Source organism: Melanotaenia boesemani, chromosome 19 (genome assembly GCF_017639745.1).
Source record: "Melanotaenia boesemani isolate fMelBoe1 chromosome 19, fMelBoe1.pri, whole genome shotgun sequence".
Taxonomy (NCBI): domain Eukaryota; kingdom Metazoa; phylum Chordata; class Actinopteri; order Atheriniformes; family Melanotaeniidae; genus Melanotaenia; species Melanotaenia boesemani.
The window spans coordinates 31,282,689-31,300,041 of record NC_055700.1 but is presented as its reverse complement, the minus strand read 5'-3'; the positions used below and the strand labels follow the sequence as shown (position 1 = coordinate 31,300,041).

General features: G+C 45.4%; 1 long non-coding RNA gene across 1 annotated transcript; it reads left to right on the top strand.

The window, feature by feature from the left end:
- Nucleotides 1-1,814: 1,814 nt before the first annotated feature.
- LOC121629712 lies at nucleotides 1,815-17,114 on the top strand. Its single transcript, XR_006008424.1, has 4 exons — nucleotides 1,815-1,903; nucleotides 2,663-2,669; nucleotides 7,019-7,025; nucleotides 17,104-17,114. It is a non-coding gene; the product is annotated as an uncharacterized LOC121629712 (long non-coding RNA).
- The last annotated feature ends 239 nt before the right edge of the window (nucleotides 17,115-17,353 follow it).

The following is a 17,353-nucleotide window of genomic DNA, read 5'->3' as shown; positions in this document are numbered from 1 at the left end:
TCTTTTTATCTTCAGATTGGACTCATCAGGCTAAGAAACAAGGACCCACTGCCTGTAAGGACCTCCAGCCTCCTCCTGAGCAGTGAGAGGACTAAAGGCAGAAAATCACTCAACTTCCGGTTGAGTGAACACTGGCGTGTCCGATTTTCCGACAGATTCCTACCTGGGCATGCTCTTCTCTTCACAAGAAGCAATGTTTATTCTACAGACCATTCGCTGGTTTGCTGTCGGCTGGCTCCTCGTGTCTCTTGTTCACCTGCAAGCAGGCGCACTCCTCCAGTATTCTGCTGCTGAACTTTTAAAACTTCGGCGTCACACCTGCACTTCACAGCCACCACCTGGTCTTGACATCCACCCAGACATCGCCTTTCAGCCCCGTCGGAGATTCACCACGGATCGGGTGGTAAGCTCCAGTACAATGACTCTTACTCCATAAAATCAACTTGGTCCACTACTCGCCGTCATCCCCGTAATGCTGGCCGAGGTGTTAATCACAGTGTCCTGGCCAGCCTGCTGAGGTCTGATAACCCTGCGGCCAAGAACAATTCCACCACCGTCAGCTTTGGCCTCCTTAACATCCGCTCTCTCAACAGCAAAGGACATCTGATCCAAGATGTTCTTGTGGATCGAAAGTTAGACTTCTTGTGCCTGACTGAAACTTGGCAGCAGCCAAACGACTTTGCGTCACTCAACGAGTCAGCTCCGCCGTGGTTTGTTTACACCTGCCTGCCTCGCGCATGTGGCAGGGGCGGAGGTCTCGCGATGTTACACTGCGAGAGTTGGAAAGTCGTGCCCGTCCCTGCTGCTCCCGTGTTCTCCTCGTTCGAGTATTCTGCCTCACTGCTGCCTGGACCCTCTCCTACAATTGTTGCTACTATCTACCGTCCTCCAAAACATAATAAGGACTTTTTAAATGACTTCTCCAATCTCCTTACACTTTTCTCATCTCTGACGTCAAACATAATTATTCTTGGTGACTTCCTATCATCTTGTCTAGAAAGTTTTGGTCTGCAACAATACATTAATTTCCCAGCTCACTGTAAAGGTCATATCCTGGATTTAGTCTGCTGCTCTGGTATCACTCCCTTCGACTGTAAACCTCATATGCTCCTGTACACTGACCATAGACTCATTACTTTCAATGTCAACCTCCTTCTGTTCAGAATCATTCTCCCCCGGACCATCTCATTCCGTAGTGTTAAGGACATTAACATTGAGACTTTTTCTTCTGAAATCATCAATTTTCCCAGTCCACATGCCAACAGCTCACCTGATGACCTGGTTTCCCACTACAACAACAATCTCCATACTCTTCTGAATACTCATGCTCCACTGAAAACCAGATCCGTCTCTTTCACCAGCTCAGCTCCATGGTTCACTCCTGCCCTCCGTCAGCTCAAATCCCAAAGACGACAACTGGAACGACTCTATAACAAAACTGGACTCACTACACACAAAGAAATGTACAATAACCATGTAATTCTATACAAGGACAGTCTCTCCTTAGCAAAATCTGCTTATTACTCTGGTGTCATTCAGTCCAATCAACACAACTCCAGAACTCTCTTCTCTCTGTAACTTCTGTAACTCACTCATGTCTTTCTTTGTCTCCAAAATCTCCGACATTCACCAACATCTGGCCTAGTGGGGAGCTGTAGTCTCTGGAGTGGACTTCACCGCTCCCTACTCATCCCCCATAATCACATTCTCCAGTTTTATTCTCCCCTCCGTCCAAGCCATCTCTGAATCTATGCTCAAATCCAAACCCTCTACCTGTCAGCTCGATCCAATCCCTGCAGCTCTTGTCAAAACCTGCCTCTCCCCACTTGCTCCCCTCATCACCAACATCATTCACTCCTCCCTAATCTCTGGAACCGTCCCTCTTGCACTTAAAACCGCTACAGTTACACCTATCTTCAAAAAACCTGGCTTGGACCCCACTAATTTCAATAACCTTTGTCCGATTTCCAATTTACCCTTCATTTCCAAAATCCTCGAAAAGTCTGTTGCTTCTCAACTTCATAACCATCTTATCACCAACAATATTTATGAGCAGTTTCAATCCGGTTTCCGTCCCCTTCACAGTACCGAAACAGCACTCCTCAAAATCACCAACGACCGTCTCATAGCTTCAGATTCAGGTTTACTATCCATTCTCATCCTTCTTGACCTCACCGCAGCATTCGACACTATCTCTCACAGCATTCTCCTTGACAGACTATCATCCATCGGCATCACTCACATCCCCCTCGCCTGGTTCACTTCTTACCTTTCTGGCCGCACACAATTCATTCGACTAAAATCCCATGAATCAAACTCTTTCCCTGTCTCTGCTGGTGTGCCCCAGGGCTCAGTCCTGGGGCCCCTCCTTTTCATTATCTATATTCTTCCACTTGGTTACATCCTTCGCAGAAACAACATTAATTTTCATTGTTACACGGACGACACCCAGCTCTACCTCTCTACCAAACCATCCTCTTCACTTCCACCAACCTCCCTTACCACCTGTTTACAAGAAATTCACTCTTGGTTTTCATCCAACTTCCTCAAACTCAACAGTTCTAAAACAAAAGTCTTCCTGGTAGGCACGCCCCACACTCTCTCCAAATCTAACAGTTATCCAATTTCCATAAACAATTCAACTGTCCTTCCCTCCCCTCAGGTAAAGAGTCTGGGTGTCGTCCTCAACAGCACACTCTCTTTTCACTCCCACATTAACAGTGTCACCCGGTCTGCATATTTTCACTTGAGAAACATTTCTCGTCTCCGTCCCACTCTCACCCCCTACACCACTGCCATCCTCGTCCACTTTATTTTTTTTTTTTATTTTATTTTTTTTTTTAACCTGTCTTGTCCAGCATCGTTTCAAACAGAATGATTGTCTGGCTGCTGTCTGGTGCTGGGCAATTTTACTCTATCAAGCAGGGATTTATACTACATGTATAAAGTCCCTCTTGATGAAAAACTTTATTAAATCAGACTCTTAATGCTGGACTCGACTGGAGGGGACAGAGAGAGAGAGAGAGAAAAGAAAGTAGAGAGAAGAGGGAGGGGAGAGAGAGGGACAGAAAGGGTGTGGGGAGTGCGGGTGGGGACTTGAAACATCATACAGAAGACCATGTAATCCATACTACTTACAACATATATAGCTACGATCATCCTAGCCAGTAGGCCATTACACAACTAGTTGATAATAGTAACAATAATAATAATAAGAGTAAGAGTAATAATAATAATAAGAACAGAAATAATTAAAAAAAGAAACAAAATATGATAATAGATATAAGTGAAACTGCTGTATTCAAGAACACGCGCAGAGAAACCTGTGTGGATGTGTTGGAGAACTCGGCCACACGGCGACGCAAAGACTGTGTGGAGACGTTCAGGAAGGAGTGACCATGCAGAGTGATCATGCAGATGCCACCTCACTTGAACAGAGGCCAGAGTCAGGCCAGCGGTCCCGAGACCCAGGCCACCAGCCCCCCCGCAGACAACAGACCCCGACCGGTCCACAGAGACGACCACTCGCCCGCCCAGGAAGGCAGCAGCAGGAGACCCCAGCAGGAGCCGCCCCGCGGACCCAGGGCACCGGCCCCGGCGGGCCGAGGCCAGCAGTCCCCGACCCCCCCGGGCACCGGCCGCCCGGGACAGACGGGGCAGAGGGCCCGGGCCCAGGAGCGCAGGGACACCCCCCTCCCCCACAGGCCGAGGGCCAGCACGCCACCCGGGGGCACCCGGCCCGCCCAGACGGCCACCACCAGAGGCCAGCCCCACACCCCAGCGCCCAGCCGCACACCCCGAGAACCAGTCCTGCCCCCCCCCCAGACCAACACACACACACACAAACACACACACTCTCCTTCCACTCCTCCATTTATCCTCCCACGCATACACCATTCAACCCTCACATACTCTGTCCTCCCACACACACACACCATCCTTCCACCATCCATCCTTCCACACACACACCATCCTTCCTCCCACACACTCACCATCCTTCCACCATACACTCTCCCACACCTATCCCATCCTCCCACACACACATCATCCCTCCACCACTCATCCTCCCACACATACACCATCCTCCCTCTCACACACCATTCATCCACCTTCACACCTCCCATACACACACACACACACACCTTCCTTCCACTACCCATCCTCCCACACATACATCATTCTCCTACACCAAACATCCACCTTCACGTACCCCATCCTCCCACACACACACACCACCCCTCCATCACCCACTCTCCCAAACATACACCACTCCCCCACACACACACCATCCTCCCTCCCATACACCATCCATCCTCCCGCACACACACCATCCTTCCACCATCCATCCTCCCACACACTCCCCCATCCCTGCACCATACATTCTCCCACACATACCCCATCCTCCCACACATACATCATCCCTCCACCATTCATCCTCCCACACCCACACCACCCCCCCTCCCACACACCACGCATCCACCTCCACACACCCCACCCTCCCACACACCATCCCTCCACCACCCATCCCCCCACACCCACACCACTCTCCCACCCACCCACCACCCCCCCCCCCCCCCCCCCCAACACACACACACACAAACACCATCCCCCCACCACCATCCTCCCGCCACCCCACGCCACGGGGGGACAGCCCCAGCCAGGAGGCGAGGAGACACGAGCCAGGCCCCCAACCCCCCACCCCGCCCCCGCCCCCCCACTCCCCACCCCCAAAACAGCACCTTCCCCCCAGGGCCAGCAGCCAAAACCCCCGGGACAGCCCGCCTACGCCCCGGGCCAACGCGACAGGCCACCCGGCCCGCCCCGCCCCCGGGCCATCCATGGAGACAGGGGCGCTTGAAGACCCCATCCCCCCTCCCTCCCCCACTAGTGATGGAATATATTATGTGCTGTTTGCAATTAAAAAAAAGAGGGTTAAAATTGGGGGGCAGTAACTGCATTGAGGAGGGGGTGGGGCCACCTGAGCAGTCCCACCCACCTGACCTCGCATGTTCCACCCCCCAAAACGTGTTTGTATGTTGCAAATGTTATTTGTGCTCAGTGACTAAGTGGAATTAAAAGCTGGGAGGCATGCTGCCGCTCGGCGAAGCAACAGGGCCACTATGATGACCCCCCTGCCCCGCCCAGCGCAACAAGCACACCTCCCACAGCCCTACCTGTGTATGTAGTGAAGAGTGGGGGAGGGGAGGGGTCAGGAGATGTAGGTCCAGAGGGGAGTAAGCCTCCCCCCTGGAAGACGACCCGCCAGTGGCTTAGGGCGCCCCCGTCCCCCGCCGGCCCCGAAGGGCGTCACAGGCCCGGAGCAGGCACCCCAACCCAGGCACGCCACGAACCCCCCCAGGGGCCAGCCACCAGCCCAAGGGGCCACTTTCCTCTTTCTGAGTGGGAGGGGGGCGAGGCAAAGGAAGGGAACCCCAGGCCCATGCCCCCAACACTCGGCCAGGGCGCCCCCCAGAGGATACGTCCTAACCCCCTGCAAACGCACACACTTTTTTTTTTTTTTTTTTTTTTACCCCAGCCACTCACACACCCTCTCACACACCTCTATACACCAACACCTCAATACGTGCACATACCTCCACACACACACTTCACGCACATACCTATAGACACACACACCGGTGCCCACATACACACACACTCTCATACCCCTCCATACACATACACCACTACACACGCACTCACATACATACCTGCATATACACACAAGCACCTCCATACATACTCACGCCTCCACCCACTCCTTCACTCCTCCACACACACCTCGACCTCCACGTGCACACACTCATATATACACACCTTCACACACACCCACACACACATCCCACATAGACCTCCACACACACACCCGCACACCACTCACACACACATACACGCACACACCTAGACCTTCATACACACCCACACACACATACAGCACACACATCCCTCTACACCCACCCACACACCCGCATACCTACAGACACACACACACACACACACCCACCTATATACAAACACACCCCCACCCAGGTTCCGGGGCTGCGACCAAGCACCAGGGCACGGACCAACCCCCGGCACGGCACATCCGGACGGGCCCAGCCCCCCCCGGCAGCGGCAGACCCCCCACCCCCAGGAGAGGGGGGAGACCCGACACCCCAGAGCCCGGGGCCCCCACCCGGCCCACCCCGGGCCCGACCGGCCACCCGGCCAGGGGCCGACGGACACCGACCTAGGCACCCCGGCAGCCACCCCCCACCGCCACGAGGCAGTCCCACCCCGGGGCCCACCCAATGCCGCCCGCCCAGACCGGAACCCCCAGCCGACCCAGCAGCGGAGCAGCCGAGATCCCCACCCAGGAGACAACCGGAGACCCGAAGCCACCAGGGACCCCCCACCCATATCCACCCCCATCCCAGCGAAGCAGCAATCCTCCACCTACATTAGGTGATGTAGCCAGTCACAGGGGACCAGAGGGAATGAAAGTCATCTGATTGGTTCCTGGAGGAGGCAGACATTGTCTCAATGCTGATGTGATCTAACAGGAGATTTCTAAACTGCTGGATAGACAAATTATTCTTATCTTTCCAGTTCACAAGGATAGTTTTCTTTGCGATGCATAAGACTGCGAGGACCAAGTTTATGGAGTGTATTCCTATGTTAGTGTCACCCAGGTCGCCCAGTAGGCAAAGTGTGGGGTTTGCAGAAAAACTGGTTTCAAACCATTTTGAGAGATCTTCACACACCTTAATCCAGAACCTTTGGACAGGTGTGCAGGACCACAGCGCATGGATGTAGCTATCAGAAGTGTTCTCAGAGCAGTGTGGGCAGATATCTGATGGTGAGAGGCCCATCCTGAACATCCTGTGTCCTGTATAATGAGTTCTATGGAGAATTTTGAATTGTATTAGTTGTATATTTGAATTCTGAGTCATTTTAAACGTGTTTAAACATATTTGTGACCATCTTTTCTGATCAAAGTTATTAGATAAATCATCTTCCCATTTTGAAGTTGGGAGAGATATCCTGTCTTCTAGCTTTGCAAGTAATCTATATATTTTTGATAATAATTTTGGAGTATTAAGATTCAAGAATTCTGCTATTCTGACAGGAAGCTGCAAGTCTAACTGTACAGGGGTATACTTCTTACATATAATTGATTTTAGTTGGTGGTACTCTAAGAATTTATTGCTGTTGATTCCATACTGTGAGACAATTGTGTTGAAAGATACAAAGTTTCCATTTTCTATTATCTGTCCTAACTGTTGTATTCCTTTAGTCTTCCATTGAGTGAAGTTTATCATCTTTTTGTTCTGCAGGATGTCAGGGTTGTTCCAGATGGGTGTAAGTCTACATGGAAAGAGGGAAGATCTGGTTATCTTACAGAATTCCCACCAAGCCATTAAGGAAAAACGGATGTTAAGGCTTTTAAAGCACTTATATGGTTTAATGGTTGAGCTGATGAACGGCAGGTCAGAGATGACTAAGTCCTCACACAAAGCCTGCTCCCCATCTAGCCACGGCTCATCCAGATAACTGGGTTTGAGCCACATTGAGATGTACTGCAGCCTGTTAGCTATAAAGTAGTGATTAAAGTTTGGTAGATCCAGTCCTCCTCTATCTTTAGTCTGCTGTAAGGTTTTAAGACTGATACGTGACGGCTTGTTTTTCCAAAAAAACTTGGATATGAAAGAGTCCAGAGATTTAAACCAACTGGTGGAGGGTTTAGTGGGTATCATTGAAAATAAATAATTAACTTTAGGTAGAATCATCATCTTAATGGTGGCAACTCTCCCCATTAGTGAGATGGGTAAGCGCCTCCACCGTAAGAGATCATCTTCTATTGTTTTTAGTAGCTGAACATAGTTTAATTTTGTTAAATCTGATAATCTGGGGGAAATATTTATACCTAAATATCTAATGTTTCCTGTCTGTATTTTGATATTAGGGATGTTTTGTAGGTCACAGTTGATGGACATGGCTGTAGTCTTAGACCAGTTAATAGAATAATCAGATATTGATGAGAACTTATTAATAACTGTGATTGTCTCAGAGAGTGATGTTTGTGAGTTCTGAAGGAAAAGTAATATATCATCTGCATAAAGACTTATTTTATGTTCTATGTTTTTGCCCTGGATTCCTTTAATTTCTATATTTTGTCTAATAGCAGCTGCCAACGGCTCTATGAAAATGGCAAAAAGTGAGGGGGAGAGTGGACAGCCCTGTCTGGTGCCTCTCTGTAAGCGAAAGCTTGGAGAAGTTTGATCGTTGGTTTTCACACATGCATTTGGGTTATTATATAATATTTTAATCCACTCTATGAAAGCAGGTCCAAACCCAAATTTGTCTAGTGTTGCAAATAGAAACTTCCAGTTTACCCTGTCGAAGGCTTTTTCTGCATCTAGAGAAATGATTGTGGATTCTAGATTATGTAAAGTAGAGTAATCTATGAGGTTAATTAGTCTACGCGTGTTAGTAGATGAATGTCGACCTTTTATAAAACCTGTCTGGTCCGGATGTATTATAAGAGGGGTTATTTTTTCTATCCTTCTGGCAAGAGCTTTACTAATTATTTTCAGGTCTACATTTATTAAAGATATGGGACGGTAACTGGATGGAAGTGTGGGGTCTTTGCCTGGTTTTAGCAATAGTGTTATATTAGCTAAGTTCATATTTTGCGGTGTTTTTTGTTTTTCCTGTATTTCTAACAACATATTATAAAATGTAGGAGCTAGCGTTGTCCAGAATTCCTTGTAAAATTCTGCTGAGTAACCATCTGGACCCGGGGCTTTATTGTTGGGCATATGTTGGAGAGCTTCGTGGAGTTCATCTACAGTAATAGGTGCATCTAAAGTTATTTTATTTTCATTTTTTAGTTTTGGTAGATTAATGTTGTTTAAAAATTGTTCAATATGTTCATCTGTTGGATTAATCTGTGATTCATATAATGTTTTATAGAAGCTTCTAAACGTGTCATTTATCTTGTCTGGGTCATGGCTGATGTTTCCGTCTTGATCTTTAACAGAGGAGATTGTTGTTTTCTCCTTGTTTGTTTTTAGTTGATTTGCTAAAAACTTTCCAGATTTGTTACTATGTTCAAAGTTCTCCAAGCGAAGTCTTTGCACTAAAAACTGTGTTTTTTTATCTATAATTTCTTTAAGCTGCAATTTAGTTTTCCTTATATTATTCATTGTGTGCTCTTCGGGGGAAATGCGGTAAGCCTCCTCCAATGATTTTATCCTGAGTTCTAATTCTAAAACTCTTGCTGTTTCCTTCTTCTTCTTATGTGAGGAGAAGGAAATTATTTTCCCTCGCATTACTGCTTTTCCTGCTTCCCAAAGGAGACACGCTGAAGTTTCAGGCATGTCATTTTTTTCTATATAAATTGACCATTCTTTTTTAAAATAATCAATAAACTCAGGATCTTTCAATAAAGAGGTGTTAAATCTCCAGCTTTTACCAATCGGTTTATTATTTTTGTTTCTCAGAGTGAATGAAACTGGTGCGTGATCGCTGATGCTGATTGGATGTATCTGAGTCTCTGAAATGTCGCCCATTAGTGAATTACTATTTAAAATATAATCTAGTCTAGAGAAGGAGTGGTGAACTGAAGAGAAGAAGGTGTATTCTCTTAGTTTAGGATGGTGAGAGCGCCAAGCATCGCAAAGACCAAAATCCTTCATGTACTGTTTGATAGTTTCTGACGACTGCCAGACTCGATGACTACCTGATGTGCTGCAGCGATCTTGTTCAGTCAAGACTACATTAAAATCACCAGCTAGCACTATTCTGTTATCTGAATAATTCTGGAGTGTAGCAAACAGGGAGTGGAAAAAGGAGGGATCATCTGCATTGGGGCCGTACACATTGGTAATACATAATTTGATATTACAAATAGATAATAAAGTTATCAGAAATCTGCCTTCCGGATCCACTACTGTGCTATCTATGTCAAAATTTAGTCTCTTATTAATAAGAGTAGCTACTCCTCTCTGCCTAGAATTATAACAAGCTGAGTAAACATGAGGAAACTGAGCTGTTTTTAGAAGATCTATGGTTGAGTTTGTTAGATGAGTCTCTTGTAGTAAGACAATGTCAGCCTGCAGCTCCTGTAATTTATTAAAGATCTTCAACCTCTTCTGCCTGGAACCGGCTCCATGTACATTCCAACAGACGATTTTTAACATGGTTATTGTGAATGGTTTAATGCTTCATGCGTGTTACTGACGCGTGTGTCTTTGTGCGCCCCTCTTGCGTGTTCGCGCGTGTTTGCATGCAGCCTGATTGCGCGCGTTTGTCCGTATGTTAAATGTCCGTATATGTAGTCTACCTTAATGCGTGTTCTCTCATACATAAAACGCGAGTGTTTATATGTATCATGTATGGTGCGGCTGTGCGTCCTGACGGTGTTCGACCGGCTGCGTGCGCTGCTGATATTACGAGCTGGATTACAATTAACAGTGAAGACGTGAAATAGAAAGATAGTGAAAAGTGAAAAGTGAGAAGAGTGGTAAAACAGAAAAAAATACATCGATCTAGGTGTAGAGGCTGTGGTGAGACGAGCAGTGTGTTCTACTGTCAGTGATCTATAATGGCGAGTTAAGAGTGATCATTTGGAGAGATTGACTTACAGCACCTGGGATCAGAAGAGCCACGGAGTGATGTCCGAGTCGCGGTACAGTTGTCCATTAATAAACAGTTTATCCACCGCGATGACAGCGCGAGCGCCATTAGCCATAGATTTCCTTCTGATGGGAAACAGGACTCTCCGTCGGTCCAGAATCTCTCTCGGATATTGGTCGTTTACTCCGAAGTTGGTCCCCTTCAGTTCGCGGCCCTGGTTCTTCACCTGCTCCTTCTGTTTGAAGCTGACGAACTTCACTACAATGGGTCTTGGTCTGCTGGACCCGGGTTTCCTCCCGCCGAGCCGATGGACTCTGTGAAAGGAGATGTTTTTCACCGTTTCCTCCGGGAGCTTCAGGTGGGTTTTGATGAAGTTTTTCACCGTGGTCTCGGGGTCCTCGTCCGTCTGCTCTGGAATCCCTGCAAACACCAGGTTCTCTCTCATGCTCCGCGCCTGCAGATCGATCACCGTTTCCTTAATCTTCTTATTTTCATCTGAGAGACGGGTCAAGCCCTCGGTGAGGGATTTTACCGTCTCTCTGAGACCGGCATTTTCTGCAGCCAGACTTTCCACCTGCTTCTGGCTGAATTCTAATGATTCACGTAGCGCCTGGAACTCCTTGTGGAGAATTTCTACCAGACTCAAACGCGCATCAAAACTACTGAGTTTCTTATCTATGGAGATCAGAACATCTGTTGAGTCGTTCCCCGTTGGTGAACTAGCTCCAGGTGAATCCTCATTTCGCTGTCTCTTGGACTTAGATGCGGTGGAGGGGGTTGACGTGTTGTTTGGTTTCCCCATGACGATTCTGTCGTAACAACGATCTATAAAATCTGTCAGGCTGGCCAAATCCTCCCCGCTGTGCTCCAGAGTGTACCTTTTAAAGACACTATAGTCCTACTTTAAAGAATATTTTGATTAAGTTGGCACAAAATACAATCGAATGAAAGTAGAAATGTTTGGGCGCGCCTAGTTTGAATCTGCCGTCTCCCCCGGAACTACGTCACCTACAGCATTAGCGTCACTTACCTGCCACCAGCGCTAACCGTAGTTTACTTTTCTCAATTGCCCTCGTCCACTTTAAAATTCTCCTCATTACATTCAAAGCACTCCACAATCTGGCCCCTCCATATATATCTGATCTCCTGCACATTGCCACTCTGATCCGTTCACTTCGCTCCTCCTCTTCTCTCCAGCTTCTTGTCCCCCCCCCCCCCCCCCCCCCCCGCCTTGGACACTGACCTGTGTGAGTGTGTGTGTCTGTACGGAAAGCAAAGCGTTCCCAATTTGAATCTACCTCCCTCCCTCCCTCTCTCTCTCTCTCTCTCTCCCCGCCTCCCCCAGGCTCCCTCCAGGGTTCACTTCCTCCCGGCCAGCCCCTGCCTCTGGGCAGCCCATCACCAGCACCAGTGGCCTCCTCTTTCGGTTGTTCTTCGTGCCACTGCAACCGTTGGTCCGTGATGCTGGAGAAGGACTTCCTGGAAAGACTGGAGAGACTGGAGAACACTATGGCCAACTTACTAGAGCAGCAGCAGGAGGCGGAGGTGTTGGAGAAGCAGCAGCGGTGGGAGTCCCACCGACCCATCCTGGTACCAGGCGGGCATCAGAGGCGGCCGGTGCTTCCAGCCCGCCTAACTGCCAGGGTCACCCAGCGACGGGGTTTGGCAGAGAAGAAGAAGATCATGTCATGGTTGGGGTGAGTCAATCTGGAAAGAGTCCAGATTTCAATCTATGACAATGGTCTGGCCGTAGATGAGAATCTGGAAGCAGTTTGGTCTCCGGGCCAGAGGGGGGCAGTGTTTTTAGCCGAAAATGTGGAATTCACTGGGTTTATCTTTCAATCTTTCCGATAGTCTGCCGCCCGGTGGCTGTTTCGATATATGGCCTTACACTTTTGTTGTCCGATTTGGACAGGAGTGGTGTCTAAAAATCTGGAGTGAGCCCTCGAGTTTGTCGGTGTGGACTTTGTAATTTTGGGGGGAAAAGTAATTTCCCGGTGTCGAGGGTTGGTGCTCTTTTGTTGGCACGGTTCAGATGAGCCCAAGTTCCAAATTTTGATATCACCCTAATAGGGGTTAAGGCCTTTTTCCAGCACCCACAGTAGTGATGCAGGTTTAATGACTGATACTGCTGAAACCAATTGTAGTGATGCCTGCTGTGAACCACCTGCTATTGGTGAGCTGTTTGTAAATGAAAAGAAAAACACTTATTTCTAAGCAAAAGAAAACTCAGAGCTCTGAGAAATTCTTTCCATTTATGTGAGATGCTTTACCCTTCGAGACTGTTGACTGTTTTGAAGGTTTCATAACATCTACACCCTTACATTGATGATGATGGTGATGATAGTGACGATGATGATGTTCATGATGATGATGATTATGATGAAGATGATGATTGTGACTATTGTTATGATGATGATGATGATTATGATGATAGTGACGATATGATGATGATGATGATTATGATGAAGATGATGATTGTGATTATTGTTATGATGATGATGATAGTGACGATATGATTATGATGATGATTATAATAAAGATGAAGATGATGATTGCCATTGCTGTTATAATGATGTTGATTGTGATTATTTTTATGGTGATGATGATGGTTATGATGATTATGATAATGATGATAACGGTAATGTTTTTCCTGAAGATGATGATGATAGTTATGATAAAGATGATGACTATGGTTATTGTAATAATGATGGTGATAGTGATGATGATGATGATGGTAATGATGATGAGTGTGTTAATAGATAGATATGGATATTACATATGTCTCTATAACTTCCTTTGGTCCCCAAGTTTTGATCATTCTTGATAATGAAAAAAAGATTTTAATAATGCTGAAACCAGTCTGCATGCTACAGACTGGTGGGGTTCACTAATTTATTCATTTACTGAGGATGCTATCAATGCATTAAAAGATGACTTGATGCTACAAGATTGGGATGTTATCGATAGGGAAACAGAAGTGGACATGAGATACAACAAATTTATTTAAATAAAGTATTAAAATTATTATATGATAAAAAATTGTCCACTTATAATCATTAATAAAAGTTAAATAAAATTCTTTTTATAGAAACTTTATTAGAATAAGAAATAAAAAATCTGAAAGGAGATATAAAAGCTATAAAAAACATGTTAACTGACATAATAAAAACATTATGGGAGAAGACTGAGTTGGATTGCTAGTTATCCATTTCTGCTTCTTATTAACCTGCAGCTGGACGGAGTTAGGGGAGAGGACCGAACTGGATTACCGGTTATCTGTCTGAAGGACAACAGTTGGTGAAGACAGGAGATCATGTGTCTTGCTGTATGCCCTGTGTGGTGTCCCCCAGGGGTCAATATTGGGCCCTAAATTGTTTAACTTATACAGAAATGATATATGTCAAGTCTCTAAATTGCTAAAATGAATATTATTTGCAGAAGATGCATGATGGAGAGATGGGGGGCTCATTTCGAGGGAACACTGTATTTAAAATGCACTTGGTGAGAAGCACCAGGAAAAGTTCCTGTGTCTGTTTGTGGGTCAGACCGTGGACCAGGATAGAAGAAGAACAGAGGCGGTCTCCACATATTTAAATCAACAGAGGAAGAGATGGTATCAGAACAGTACAGACATGGTCTGGAATGAAGACTTATTAAATAGACGGAGTATTTATGTTATTTATTGTTTTATTGTCATTGTTGTTATTATTATTTTTTATTATTACTGCATAACTCCGTCATTGTAATTGATTATTGTAAGCTTCTAATAATAATAATAATAATAATAATAATAATAACGGATTAGATTTAAATAGCGCTTTTCAAGGCACCCAAAGCGCTTTACATTGTGAATCCATTATTCATCCACTCCTCACTCATACCTGGTGATGGTAAGCTACGTGTGTAGCCACAGCTGCCCTGGGGCAAGCTGACGGAAACGTGGCTGCCAGTCTGCGCCTACGGCCTCTCCGACCATCACCGAACATTCATCCACTCATTCATACACCAGCGATGCCAACACTGGAACACATTATGTAACATAATAAGGATAATATTTGCATTTCATTTTCTTTATTTTCTTTATTTATTTATTTTTTGTTTTTGGTCATGTATTTTATTTTATTTTATTTTTGGATTTGTCATTATGTTTAAATAAACTTTTCTAATATAATATATTTTTAACATGCTGCTTTCTTTTCCTTTTCGTGGAGTTATGTGCTGTTGTTGAGTTTCCACATCGTAACTTTGCGTAGTTAGTAAACGACACCACAAATAAGCACACGGTTGATAACACGTCATGGAACAGTATTGATGGGAGATGGGACAGCACTACCAGGACATGTTTGCTTCATTCTCCACCTGCTGAACTGGACAACAAGCTCTCATTTATACCCATCAAGTTCCGCTTCCCCCCACATTCGGTGGGTTGTTGGGTGTTATATCAGAGGCACGGAGGCCTTCTGTTCTGGCTGACCAACAAGTGCGCCATACAGATCACCAGCTCTTTGTTGGCTTGGGGTGAGATCTGTGACAGGCTGTCTCCTGAAACTGAGCTGAAACAAGCTGCATCTGAAGCTAATTTAATTTCACCCACAGACCCTTTTAATGCCACTTTCCATTTTCAGAGGATGCAAACGGTTGATTGCAAGCGTGGGCAGCTTCTGCAGACTTAACATCGCCAGAGAGGTGCTGCAGTCCCAGGGCAGCGCAGCAGAAAAGCCCAGTCTGACCAATCCACCTCAAGGGAAGCTTTACTTCTCCTTCCTTTATCTTTGGATCGAGTCTTCAAGAACTGGCAGGATGTGGTTATAACAACTTTTTGAGGATTTGTTCATGTCACCCCCCTGCAATTACAGTCAGAAGGCAACAAAGGTTTTGTCGTCTCAACGCGTTAAGCTGTGGTGAAGAATAGAGGAGACACACACGTTGAGCTGGCGTTAGCTTCATACAGGAAGGTTTATTCTTCACAGAAAACAGGTATTAACAATTTGAGAGATGGCCATCATTTTCAGTCCCATTTACAACCTGGCCATTTAGGACAATCTGACTTTTCTAACATTCCATCGACTGAACATGCTCCAGCAAGTTTACTTGAACACAATAGCAATTACAAATGAATTTTTCCACTTATATCAACTTGTTCTTAATTGTCGCTTTTAACTGTCTATTCAAAACAATTAACACATTTTTTTTACCTTAAGATAATTACCCTTATTCAAACTACATGAAATAGATTTTAAACATCAGCACTGAAACACATTTGGCTGCCTGCTTTGAGTGTATAATATAGTATATAACAAATTTTACATATAATAAACTAAAAGCTAACATAGTTCCTTTCTCTGTTTTTCTCATGCAAACGTATCCTCACTCAATCACCTACAATATAACATTTCTGGTTTGGTATCAGCCAAGAAGACACTTAACTTTGACATCAGCAAATATCATACTGCATGAACAACTTTCATAAGGTGCTAAGTGAATTAAGTTTAAAAGTGAGTCCACTAGTTTCTCAGTTGTTTTGGGATAGCTAACCACACACACTACTCCACATTGTTCAAATCCGCTAGCATTAGCATTAGCTAGCAGACAATCTTAATAGCTGTTTCCTTATACATGTAGGGATGTTATGCTCGAGCCGATCTGCTCGATCACGTGTCGAGCATGTGACACGGAAGTGGTGCGAGCATTGTCTCTGAGCATTGATTCAGCATGCCAAAAGTCACGTGATAGAGCAAACGAGGCCTCGTTACGTCATCAGCGCGTATCGAGCAGCAAGCGGGATCTTTGAAGGGACCGGGCTTGTCAATCTCTCAGATTCCAAATGCTGAGGAGATCGCGGGTTTTTGAGACGAGATTCTGTAGCGATTGTGCGACATTACATTTTGAAAACAAATTTAGGAAAAGCATCACATCAGCATGAGCTTATATTGAATCACATTTAGCTTTTTGATTTGGGGAAACAAATGTCTGCGCAAGACGCCGTTGCCATGGTAACTGCTGAAGGAGCTCGGAGTATGAGAGAAGGATAGAGCAGGCGGTGCCTTCAGCATCCCAGGTAAGCTTAATTCCCCTTTCTTTATATAGATGTTTTTTAAATAGCCTTGCAAAGAGCAGACTTTAAAGTTAATCATAAACTTCAACCAGAAGCATCAGAGGAAACGTCTCAGTCTGCAGCTGCAGAGGAAAACCACAACCTGCAGGACCTTAGACACCAAGCTGGTTTCTGATCACCATCAGCAGAGAATTTAATGATTTTAAACTTGGTTAATTACAATTTTGTTCTTGTGTTTCTTTCAGGTGCAACCTCTCCAAAGCTGGAGAGGTAGTGTTCCAGAAGAGGAGCAGACTGAAGCCTAACAGAAAATACGTTTTTAAATAAAAATCTATGACACATCACAATGTTGTCAAAGTTTTTTTTTCCCATAATACATTTCAAGATTCAAAGTGTCTTTGTCATTCGCACAGTAAGGAAACAAGTTTCCCTGAACAATGAAAATCTTACTTTGCCGTCCAACCTGAATGCCATAAAACATAAAATAAAAATAAACAGTTTGAAAAAAAAACTAGATAGAAGATAAACAAAAAAACTGAGTAAATGATCTATGTACATAAATGTGCAGTGTGCTATAAACTGTTGTGCCACATTTAACAACGATCAGCTATGCAAAAGAAAACAACTCATGAGGTAGACGATAACACACATTTGCAATTTCTATTATAAATAATA